The sequence below is a fragment of the Phalacrocorax aristotelis genome, chromosome 4 (genome assembly GCF_949628215.1).
Source record: "Phalacrocorax aristotelis chromosome 4, bGulAri2.1, whole genome shotgun sequence".
Classification (NCBI taxonomy): domain Eukaryota; kingdom Metazoa; phylum Chordata; class Aves; order Suliformes; family Phalacrocoracidae; genus Phalacrocorax; species Phalacrocorax aristotelis.
Window position 1 is genome coordinate 68,405,348 of NC_134279.1, and position 13,261 is coordinate 68,418,608.

At 35.2% G+C, this 13,261-nt stretch overlaps 1 protein-coding gene across 2 annotated transcripts in view; it reads left to right on the forward strand.

Annotated features, from left to right (window-relative positions):
* Positions 1-13,261, forward strand: part of RAB28 (RAB28, member RAS oncogene family) — a 68,554-nt gene that overhangs the window by 24,005 nt on the left and 31,288 nt on the right. The gene's annotated exons all lie outside the window — the stretch shown is intronic.

Genomic DNA, 13,261 nt, shown 5'->3' on the forward strand with positions numbered 1-13,261 from the left:
GTGGTAGAAGCAGATACAGAATTTTTTAACAATGTAAATATATTTATTTTAACAACAAAAACTATATTTGATTTTTTTTTTTACTTTCCAAGTAATTTGTGTCCATGTCACAATGTCCGTATCATGGACAAGCCTGAAAAAAGACCTCATCCAGCAAGTTAGTATTGTTTAAAAGCATTTGAAGACAATGAAAACACTTTAATTCAGAACCATTAACTGTAGTGTTGCTGCTGTGATGCTGTAGTGTTTTATGATACTAATTATGAAAGACTAATTATTTTTCTGGGAAGAAAACACAGAAGCTCTTAGAGTTACAATATATAAATAGCACTTCTGAAAGTGTAACATAAACAGTGTTGTACTCTAGCAGACCAGAGTCAATAATACAGATTCTGTTGAAATTCAAATGAAAAATATTTTTCACTGATTTATATTTTGCCCCCGAATTGGACTTCCTAGCTGGAGTTCTGCAAATCTTGTGAAGTATTTACAGTAAGATACACTGTAACATAGGATAAATAAAGTTCTTTTGCTGGAATGGCACCATTGAGGTAGAAAATCAGACACTGGTTTCCATTTGGAGGAGTTTTATCTCTGTTACATACCTTAAGTATATATATTTTTCCTATATACATGCCTGCAATTCTTTAAAATCCTTTTTCCTTGGGGGCATCTGCAAATAGAATATGGTTTCATAGATGAGTTTCCAGGTAACGGCTGACACTGACTAGTGAAGGGGCTTCCATTTTATTGAAATAGCAGCTGAAGGAACACTGCTTGCTACCTTTATTTTTCATTCAGAAGCTATGTATAAAGAAAAAAAGCAAACTTGCTTTCACGTGATTCTAAGGATGTTTGGTTGTTGTTGCACTTGTTGAGTATGCAGTGGATGCTGCTTACAGAGGTAATTTTTTGCCTTTTTTTAAATTTCAGTATAATAAAAATTAAGCTTTTAGAAGTGTAATGCTTTTCTGAATCCTATAATAGGAGAAGAATGTCTAGGAGGGCTTCCACTCCAATACTTCAATGACCTGTGAGAGGTATCTGTAGTCAGGCTCCTGTTGTTACATAAATAGAAAACAAGGGTTTTCTATAGAATCATGGTGTTGACTCTTGCATATTATGAAAGGATAAAGCTACCAGTACTAACAAGTTATTCAAGTGGAATCACTGTGTTCAGAATAGCTCAACTTCTTTACTCAGTAAGTGATAAGACACTGCTACACAATGAAAGAGCAGTAGTAGGTTTAAAGCCAAGAAAAGCCATTTGATGAACTGATGAACTTAATTGACCTCATGCATCACACAGGAGAAATACTTCCAGTCACTAGTTTCTGTCTCAAGATTGTACTTGGGTTTTGAGTTACACCTCTCTTTCAGGAAAATATCCAGGTATGCTTAAAGACTAGAAACATCTATATCCACAGGCAAGTTATTCTAACAATTTTCTTTCCAATAAAAATTTTAAAGAATTCTCAAGAATGCAGTTATTTTCATTTATAGCAAGTGGAAAGCATTGGGCCAGTATTTAGATGCCTGGGTAAGAATTAGGAATCCCAGCTGAAACCAACAGTTTTGAAACCTTGACCTTAGTTCAGTGCTGCTCTTTTAAGTATACTTAGTTTGGGCTTAGGCTGTCATTTGACCATTTTCACTTACTAATGCTGTCTGAAAGAAATGTGTATTTTTCCATTTTGGGTGAATACACCTGGGATCTCTGCTGTAGTGCTTCAGAAATAAGAATAAAGCTATGGTTTAAAAAAAAAAGCTTGGAAGAAAACAATGAAAAATATTTTTGTTCACAATGAAATACAAAAAACTGTGCACATGAATCCTATGAGATAAAAATCATTTTCTTGGGTAATTTTGTCATTTAGAGCAAATTACTTCAGATGTAGCAGTATATGGTGCATAACTGTGTACTTGCTGCTCAGTTTCCTATAAAACTGCATGATTTATTAGTGGTTTTTTGTATCAGTTTGTAGTAATTCTGTGAAATGTGTTGTTTGTAAGAATTTCTTTAGTATTCCACCAAACTTGAGGGAATTGTTCAGTTTTGATTTAAATGAATCAGTGCTAGTTTTGACTATTCTGTTTTCTTGTACATTGCAATAGGTGAAGCATGAACACAGTCAGCTACTGTGTGTCTGTTTAAAGCATGATAATTAACTTCAGAGCAGAGGCAATTTATTAAAATGTCCTGTTGTGATTATAAGAGATTGTTTTACTCATGAAATATTGGAAAGGTAATTTCTACATACAAAGCTCTGATCAGTCTCCAGTATCTCATCCGTCAGAAATTTGTTTGAAAATAATAAGAGTAGTACAAATTGGAATCTCCTAAATCTGGACCTCCCCACTCCTCTTTTTTCTATTTTTTTTTCCCCTCCCCTCATTTTTTCTTTTTCCTTCGGGACTAGCTAAAATGAAGGACTGTCACTTCCCACTAATTTATTAAAAATAATTGGGAGAACAAGAGCTTCAGAGATGCAATCCTCATTTGTGAAAGAGGTGATTTATTTAAGGTGACTGTCTTCCTCCTGGGTGTTTAGTTTTATTTGTCATTCTTTCTTCCTTCCTTCCCATATTTTTTTTCTCCGTAGCCTGACCTACACATTTGGTCAGAGAGAGCAGAAAACTAATTTGAGTCAAGACCTTGTCCAGACAAGCTTCCTGCACTTATGTCCAATTATCAGTTAATTTTCTGTCTTTCCATAGATTTTTGTCTGTTCATTTGGTAAACAACAAAAGGATTTGTAAAATTTGGCGTAGAATTTTTCATATTAATTGTAAGTCATAAGGTCTTAATAATTCTAAAATTTACAGTTGGTGTTGAATCTTAAATGTAACTTTCCTTGTAACTTACTTTGTGGCATTTTAATTTTATTTAATACAAAGTATATTTGAAGCGTACTTATTTCTGTGTTGCTAATACCACTTCATTTGCACCAGAAATAACAGAGTAAACCTTAAGATCAACAAATGCTTTTGAGTTTCAATGCAGTAACTTCAAATTTTATAGATACGTTGCTGTCAGATACTTTGTCTTAGGTTGTATAGGATAAATTGAACTATAGTTACCAGGTGAATACATTGTGTTTTGTACACTTAGAATCTTTGCTTAAATTTGGTATTGGCAAAGTTCAGTAATCGCAATGGATCTTCTAGTTGTCAATGTGAATTAGAGAGGTTTTACTGTGTTTTGTATGACTGATGTATTTCTTTCCTTTCTACCTTGACTGCTTTATTTATTTTCCTCTGCACTAATCTATAAGCAGACTCCTCAAGTGTTGTACCAACATTTTCAGTGGGTATATTGTAAACAAAAATTAACCCAGGTTGCATGGGAGCTACACTCATTTTGATTTATGGCTACCAAGATGATCTTAGGGCAGTGGTTATCTGTAACTTACACAGGGAGTAGGAATTATCAGGTACCAGTGTATAATGGATGGATGAATTATTTCTATTCTTAGAGATATTAACCAGATCCACTCCTCAATAAAGACTAATAACTCAGATTTTTAAACAGTCTTCATGACAGATGAGGGCACAGAGGAGAATGCATCAACACTAATTAAGAATGTTGACCGTTTGTTCGTCTTAGCCATGATGAATTGATCTTGGAGTGCTATCTCTGAACAGGAAGTGGTATGCTGTTACATTGTGAAGTTTAAAGGTTGCATTTTAGCGTACCCTTTAACTTGCATTTACATACAACGTAAAATGTTTTTGCCTACCTTATCTGAGCGCAGAAAGAAATATTTTTCAGTCCAGATACAAATGAACGTTTGGTGTACTGTGTACTAATGTGAATCTGGTAACAGGAGAGACCTAGTCTGCTTTTAGACTCTGTTACTGCCTTATACACTTAGTCTCCCCAGTTGTTTTCAGAAAATTTCTTCATTAATACTAATTTTGAGATTCTGGCTTATTAAAATACAGAAATATGCATTCATTCTCTTGTCTCTCCCAACCTTCCCCAGATGTTTTCTGTTCTTGTTTCCTGTGGGCTTGCACTTGTTAGGTCCTTCACCTCTAATTAAGACAAGTGTTGAGCAGTAAATGCAAAGATCCCTGTTCTTTTGAGTCTTATGCCTGATTAAACTAAAGTTCCTGTATGCCTGACAGCAGGTCCAGTCACCTGAGCCTCACACATGCTCCTGGGACTGGAGGGTAAACTACTTACATGTAGACTCCCTTAAAAAGAAAACCTTGTCCTGTGCTACGGTCAATTTACCAACTCATTTGAATAAGTGTAGAATGCTACCCTGTTTTAAAATATGTATAGAATGTTTGTCTCAACAAACTTGTAAGATTAGTAGAAAATTGCAGTCTTAGGGATTTGTTTGTCTCAATGGTTGGGCAACTTTTTAAAAGTTGTTTTTAACAAGAAACTTAAATTAATGGAAGGAAAAATCACGGGAAAAATCTTTTATTCACCTTAATAATATATTTCTAACCCAGTGTCTGAATGTGCTCTGTATTACTTTAGGGATGGGAGCAATCTAGAAACATACACATTTTTGAATTATAAAATTTCCTTGCTTGTCTGAGAAAGCGTCTGACTTGCGAGATTTTGATCGGAAGTCATGCTTGGCATAATATTAGTGGTGTTGGCTATCATCACTGCCAAAGTGGTCTGTCTAGTTATGTCTTTTAAGTTACCATGTGAGCAAGTCTACTAAACTGTGATATATGCCACACAGAGATACATAAATGGAGCCTGAGCTTCAAGTGTAGTTCTTTAGAAAGTAGCTGAGCTCACAGAAAATTATACAGAACCAAAGAAGGAAGGTTTATTGCTGTTGTGTAGTCTTTACTTAGACATATTCCATTGGCTGAGAAGGGAAGACACTTGGCAGGATAGATCACAAGGATCTGGGCATGTGTAGTCTGTTCTGGCCCCAGTCTCACAGTGTAATCTGCTGTGATAAATGTATCTGTTGCATCTGGTTGCAAATCAGCCCATGTTTTACTTGGACCCTTCTTTCAGAATCCTTCATAAAATGATCTCTTGGATGGGAGGTCACAGTGGACACAGCAGCTGCTAAATCACCTGGTTAAAGTCAGATGTTCCAGCCATTACTGGAACAGCTATATGGGATAGATTTTGATGGAGGCTCTCAAAAGCCAAGTGGCCTGTGCCAGAGTACTAAATAAAAACATAGAGCAGAAAGGGGAAATCTTTTCTGTCATGCTGTTCAAAAGATAGTTAATGATCATTATCATAATTTTCTGCCCTGCCTGTCTTAAGACCAGTTTCTGATGTTCAACACAGGTAGGATTAGCTAGTAGTGAGATGGCTTTTTGATTTGTCTCCTGCTGCAGCATGGGATTCCGTACCTGGATGAAGCTGAATAATATATACATCTTGGCCACAGAAGATCTGTTACTGTAATACCACTTGTCTCAGTTTGAGATTTGCACAGCTAGACAGAGCCGTGATATAAACAGGTGTAATTCTATGACAGTCAATGAATTTGCATTGATTTGAACCAGGACAGATTAAATATTTTACAAACTGTTTGCTGAAATTAATGTTTTCTTGTTTGGATCATGTGGTGCTTTAACAAGAAAGTGAGGGTAGTCATGAAGTAGTCCAGCTGATAGACTGTTCCTATGTTATGCTTCTTTATTTTAGCCAAGTGTGAATAACTTGGTTTCTTCTTCCTGCACTTAGAATCTTAAAGCTGCACTTCAGTTTTTTATTTGTGCACATAAGTTTTGCCTGCTAAGACCAATCAAGAACTAAGGCAAAGTTCAAGGCCCTGGTGGAATACAGTTAGAGTAGCTGGAAGTCAAACGCCAGTGTGACAGAAGTGCCAGTAAATAATGTATTCTCACTCACTAACAGTTATGCTTAAATTCAGAAAAAATCTTCGAGGATGTCATTGAAAAATGGAAGTAGAAGTAAACCATTTAAAAACAAAGGTTAGAGCAGTATATGTATCCTATTTTTGTAATAATACACAAATGAAATGCTGAGAGATCTCTTACTGTTTCCATGGATTTTGTCTGTAGTTTATTTAGCAATGTAGACATATGTCTAATAAAAAAGATGCTGCATAAACCATAGTCCAGGCTGAATGTGCTTCTGTTTTTGGTTTAGGTAGAAATGTTTTTTCTGGCTGCGTCCTTCATACTTAGGTCTTCTTACAACAAATGGAAAGCCCTTAATTGTACCTAAGGGAATAGTTAATCTACGGTGGACATATGGTGGACAAAAGCTGAGTCTAGTAAATGAAAAAAATTATAAACAGAAAATGTGTGAATGTCTGCACAGTCTGAGAGTCATGGGAGATACTGTACTTTTGGATTGTAGCTTATTTTAAATTAATTTGCTGTCCTTTTCTATTAGTACGTTAATGGAAGTCTGTGCAGCGTAAAATACATGGTTTTAAAGCCTGATCAATTTCATGTCTATTTTATTGGATTGAAAAAAATACCTGTTTTTCAGAGAGGACAGAATTTCTTTTCTTTGCAAGTTGTCCTGCTCCCATTGCAGGGACCCATATGACATAAATACAATTTGATTTCATTAGTGGAGTGAAGCTCTCTGAAATTTTTAAAAGTTATAACATTTGATTGGGGGCAGTTAATCAGCATTAACCCTGAGCAGCTCTTGCGCTTTATGGATTCAGGCATTATATGTGGTTGCACTGCTCCAGCAAAAGGTTAAGTATTAATGGAAAATGTTCACAGCTCTTTTACTCAAAGAAAACATGTTACTTGTAAGTTTTCTTTTGATTTTACTTTTACAGTTACATTGAATGTCTTCATTCATTTAGCCATCCATAAAGCAAATATTGTTGCACATGCAGTGGATAATAAGTCTTTTTAGGACTACTTGTGTGGTATGTCACAGATCATTAACTGCAAGTAACCACCTGACTTGAGGGAAGTCTGGAAGCATCATTACAGTGAAATAAGCTTTTATTTCTGTATCACTGCAGCACATTGATTTGTAGGAATGTCTCCATTAGCTACTGTGGAAATATATTCTCATATATTATTATTGAAGGAAGCTGATGAGAGAGGATAACCAAATTTCAAGTGTGAATAGGGCATTAACATTAGGATTTTGGACAAAGGGAGAAAAAGACAAGTGCTATTGTAGCATTATTTTCTATTTAAGAGCTAGATAAGTCAATAACGTAATCTTCTTGTAATGCTTCACTGTTTCAGGGTCAGACTAATAAAATATGGTAGCAGTTGTACAGTACTTATGTGTACACTGCAACTTGAACTGAAATGCATATAGTAACTGCCATGTTTACTACTCTGTACAGGCAGAAAGTGTGGAAGTTTCTTCCTAATCAGCAGGGAAAACTTAAGCTTTTTCTATTTATTTTGATGAACCATAAAAACTTAAGATATTTATTGGAAGTAACCAGTAATTATTTCAGCTCAATGTAGAGGATGAAGGATAGCCTGTGTTAATATGGGAAATAATCATAATGGATAACCTTCATTAATGTGATTAATAGGAGTTTCTAGTATGAAAAATGCAATTCTGAAACATTGTTCTGAAAATATTTTAGAAAATTTGAAGTTCATACAGAGATTAAAGTTAAAATAATACTGTAGGATTATCTTGCTATGTTACTGTTTTTCAAAATGCTTTGCTGTCTGATCCTTTAGAGGAAAATACAATAGAAGACAGGTAAACGAGTAGAGTGTTCAAATCAACCTCTCTTAGTGGTATAGTGTGAACTACGTGCATGCAGATTTAAGAATGAAGAAGAAAAACTATGGGGAATGCATTAGATGTATATTTTAAAATTGTATAATTGCCAGGACATTATCGTGTTTATTAGGGATTTGCAAGAGAAGTGGAAATTAATGGTACTATTTCAAGTTTAGTCCACAGTTATAGCTCCATATACTTGATATAATGAGACATTCTGAGTTTATGATGCCCATTTCAGTATAGGAGCATGTATACTCTGCTAAATGTGTGCCTTTTAGATAGATCTTTAAGCATATTAATGTCTTCATGACATTAGCACCTCTGGTTATGAATTCTTCATTGTTCCAGTATTTGAGATGGTATGCCTTAACGAGGTTCTGAATGAGCTGCAATTTCTTTCTGCTATCTACTTTCGTTTATTTTATAAGTCTTTTGTGTTTTTTTTTTTTGAGGGAAAAAAGGTATTTCATTATTTGTCTGTGTAATACGAGACTGTGAAGTTGTTACCAGGGGAGTAACTACTAAACTTTGTTTGATCTTAATAGTGCACTGAGATAAGCCAGGTAGTTTAAATGCAGACAGCATCGTTGTTACTGTTGTTATTTACACTCTGTGGTTCCAGCCCTCGTGATACGGAATATAACCTCAAAATATGTTTGTTGTTTTCAAGGGAGAGATCTAAGATTCTGTAGTGCCAAAAAAAATCAGTGTTAAAAATCGATTAAGATTTGCTGAAAGGTTGATTAAGAATGTGGAGTACAGTGATGATGAATGGTAAATTAGAAGTCTAGTTTGTTTATTTAAAAGAAGGTCTTAAAAGAGGAGGGCTTTATGTACATTGTACACGGTTTCTATTAAAAAAAAAAAAACATGAAATGTTCATGATATATTTTAGCTTGTTTAACTCAAATTTTTTGCAGTAGTAGTGCTTTCAAAATTTTATCTCCCTTGTTTAACAATGCAGCAGTATATTTTGTGAATATGACAAAGGCATTGTAAATACGTAATTTCTACTGAACCTTTTGAGGAAGTTTAATTTCGTTCCATCCATTCATGCTTTGATGCTCTGAACAAGAGGAGTAACATTCCATCTCATCCAGATTAGTATTTTTAACACTTAAAAGTTTTTACAACTGTAAAATGAGCCATACTACATTTGCTGAATTCTTTTGTTTGGTATGGGGAATCACTGACCTTAAGATAAAAATTTTGGTTGTTTACATAGATGTAATTTAGAGCATGTTTAGTGACTTCAGATGAGCTGCTCCAAGTTTACTCTGGCATTCTCATGACTAGCCCCTAGATTATAATATTCTTCTTGATTACTCTCTCTTTCTCTATCTCTATCTCTCTCTATATCTATCTATCTATCTCTCTCTATATATCTATCTAGTGTTCGTTCTTTTGCAGTAAGTACTGGCCAATATGTTTACTTAATTATGCTTGATAATAGGAGTATATCATACCAGTATGATACTAGTATGTGATGGTATAATTCATTAAAGTTTTGAAACATGTATACCGAAAGAGGAATAACATTACCTTTTCCTGACTTCGACTAGAGAAGTCATTCCTAAGCTTTCCTCATAATAGCATTTGAAAACTTCCATCAGAATCATTGCTCTTTTACTTCAGATGCTAAGCAAACACAAATTCAAAAAAAGCTATAGATTAAATAATTGAATGGAACACACAGAATAGTAAAATGTCTTATGAAAGGGTTGCTTTTGGAAAATACTGGGATATAATAATGTATATTGAGGGCAACTTTAAAATGCTGGATTTTGCAATCTTAAGCATCTTTTGTGGTAGATAATTTGAAATGAAGGCTGGAAAAAATAAGATTTGTACAGATAGCGCCCGATTCTGTGGAAAGAAACAGAGAACCTCAGTTGGTAAAAACTTACTTTATACATTTATAGAAGTTTGAAAAGTCAGTTGCTGTAGGCATGCTGAAGGAAGAAAGCAGAGTATAGGAGTTGCTGGTAAGGCTCTTAAAAATATTTTTGAAACAGTTGAACTTATGTTTGGCTGCCCACATGAAAAATGGTGGCACTTTGGAGTCTACTTCTCAGTCCCCCTTCAAAACCATTATGGAAAAGCTTGAAGTATTTTGATTTAGAGATACCGCTGCTATGTCTCATGGGAGGTACAGTGCTGATTCTTCTCTTGCCATTCTCCTACAGGCAATGCTCCTGATGCCATGGATATAAAGGCTGCTTTTGGTTTTGTTTTATTTTCACCTTTGTCTTCAACGATGTTATCACATCCTCTTACGTATGATAGGACTTTGTGAGAGTAATGCATCATAGATACTGTCCAACTGGCAAATCCAAACTTGGGAGAAAATAACAGTGTAAGACAAACAAAAACGCCCTCTCATTAGGCACCATACTGATCTTTCTGAATCAAACTGTTCCGTTCTCTGGGTTGGAATTTTTTTGGGGATTTAGTTTTATATGGAAAAATGAACCTTTTTGAGCAGAAGAAGCAGTTTGCAATGTAATGAAAAACCCCTTGTAGATCTGACTGATAATTCTGGACTAATCCAACTGTAGAGAGATTCCAGAGTTTTTGATTTTGATCCATTGCTCAATTCTAAGAATACTGTTGTGTTGGTTTATTCTAATAATGTTATTCTGTACTTGCAGATAATCGTGGAAAAAAAGCCTAGTTTGGTTACATTGCAATTCTGTGAGGTTAAAAATGGTTTTGTATGAAGAAGATTGACAGTTCTTTCACAGCAATATTCAGTAAACAGTGCTGTAGAGAAATTTTCTAGAAAGCACTGTATAAAGCAGTCGTAAAATATGGAATACAAGTTCAGGCTGTAGAAAGATTCTGGGTTTTCCTAGAAGTTACGTGTTCTGTTCTTTACTCTGCTAGTTCTTGTCATCCTACAGTAAGTTGATGCTATAGTAACTAACTTTCTCCAACAGTACTCATGTTTATCAGGAGCAATTACTGAAAATGTCTGGACTTAGTAATTTTGAACTTACATGTTTAGGGTTTTTTTATGTGAAGGGCTTTTATTTCTTAAGTTGTCTCAAGCTACACAGTAGAAGTAAAGGAAACAATGTAATGAAACAACGTAAGAGCAGTCATTGTAGAGATCTCTATTGCCAGCTAATAGATTGCCTAATTAATAATTAACAGTTTTCTTGGGCTGGCTTTTTAGAATACATTTGTTAAGGTGATCTCATACTCCGTAAGTTTTGCAGTTTCATTTTGGGAATGGTGTATCCAAAAGGTTTCTAGAGAATAGTTCCTGGTGTAGTTGCATGTTGAAGAGGTTGATCACTAGGGCAATAATGCTGGTTTCTGAGCACAGCCAGTACTTTCTCCAGCTGCTTTATAGTGATATCTTGAAGCTTAAAATGTAATCTATATTGGTAAGCCACAAAAGCCACTATATATTAAAGCAGACTCTGACAGTAAATCAAAATTGAACAGCTGGCAACACTACTAAAGTCATAAACTTATTTATTAAAAAAACTAAACAGAAGAATTATATTAAAAAGAGAGGAATATGTTCTGCAGACCAGTGGATACAGCTTAAAACCTGGAAAGTGCTGCAGATTAAGGGCCCAATTTATGAACATCTGTTCTGGCAGTTTCTCTGAGATTCTCATGTTCTTTACAATAAAAGTGTGAAACATGTTTTCCCCCATACTAATCATGCTTTTCTGCAGTTCATAAAACTTGCATTGAGCCTTATGCAACTGGGCCTGTCTGCTTTATACACTTGCTAGAGTAATTACTATTCATGAAAGAGTAAGTACTATAGCAACGTCACAATTCCACGGTCTACGCTTATCCTGACTTGTTCTGAGCAAGCTCGTTGGCTTCAAAAGCAGTGAAAAAACACTGAAGTTTCCTTCATATATTTAAACTTAAGAGTGTGGCAATGAACTAATAATGGAAGCGGGCCACTAGAGAGCAAAATGGACAGAAAAATGTCTTGTACGTGGTTTCTCTAAAATTGAAGCATACTTACAAATCCGCCATTTTGTTCTTCAACAGTCATCAAAAAAACTGTTACCTCCTCTCATCTCTTACTTTTGAAATAAATTAACACATAATGATTATTTTAAGTATGATGTTTACACTGAGTAGTACCCTACATTTTTGTCATATTGACGGGTATGTGGGGATAAGCGTTAGGACATTCTTGACCTGCTTTGAGAAGGAAATGAAAAATCATAAATTCAGAATTGAGAGTCTGGTTCTGTCAGCGGTACTGTTTCGCCTTTGACGTCAGTGTCACCAGGATTTGTTTTGGAGATTTTAGCAACAAGCCCTGGTTTATAATCGGGCTTGGTCTGCATGGCATAGGACATAATATGTTGCTCTCTAACTCTTCATCTCTAGTAATTCAGACTGAACTAGAATAGATCATCATGAAAAGGCCATGAGTTTTTCTCTCAAGCAGTGCATAGTCCACTAACATCCCAAGCCCTGTGGCCATTTGGAGACAGAGTCAGTGTCTCAACAAAGTCAGAGATTAGGAAACTAAGGTGCAGAGGGAACACTGAGCAAACATGCAATAGAACCACTTTTTTTGTTCTAAGCAGATCATATTGCTTTGTTGATGAAAGTGGTTGCACTTTCTTTCCTTGAATAGTTTCACTGTGTTGTGCCTTTATTTATTAGGTTGTGGTACCATATACTTTAATAGTTGTTTAACCTGAGAACGCTTCCAGCTAAGAATCCTTAAGATGGGAGAATCTGTGTGCTTTTTTTGGGAGCTAGCTTCTGATACATTTAGGGTCATACTGACTGACAGGAGGGAAAAGGAAGAGGATTTCTGGTATCCTTTGGACAAAGAACTATCTTATGGGAACAAGGCATTTTCTGTTTCCATGTGATCCATTTTTGAGCATTTTATAGTGTGGGTGCATCTCTGTGGTCTTACTTGTAGTGTCTTCTGTGATCGCTGGCCCAATTTCCTTTTCAGCTAACTTGTGGAATATTAAGAAACGGTATTTCTGCCAAAGGTATATTGGTTATTAATAGTTCCTTTTGTCTTTTCATTGAGTGATACTTTTATAATTGATCTATGTACATATGTAGTGCTGAGGGCAATACTATTAGGCAACTAAACAGAAAGTGACTTATACCCACTTCATAGTTGTGGAAGTTAAATTTTCCTTCTGCTCTAATACGAAACATGTTTTGTTAATTGGTGCACTATGAATCATTTTATCTGTCAGTGGTGTACAGTATAAATCTCAGTTCTTAAAGCATGGTTTTATTTGTAGAAGCTATATTTGCTTATCAGTGTGGTTACCTGTGGTGAACTTTTATTTGTTATGTTTACGTTTGTGCATTTTAACACAACAATTTGTATGCACCTGCATAAAATGTTTTACTTGTGACCTGGGTTTCATTTGTCAAACTGTGCTTGGATTCAGCAAGGAACTAATCCAACAGAAATCAAGGCTTCATATCATCAAAGACAATATCAAGTTATGTCCCGGAGGAACCCTAGGCAGGGATCCAGGTTGTAGTGTTTTTTATTGGGCCTGACTAGAATATTCTGGATTCCTGGTTTTGATTAGGTCAGAT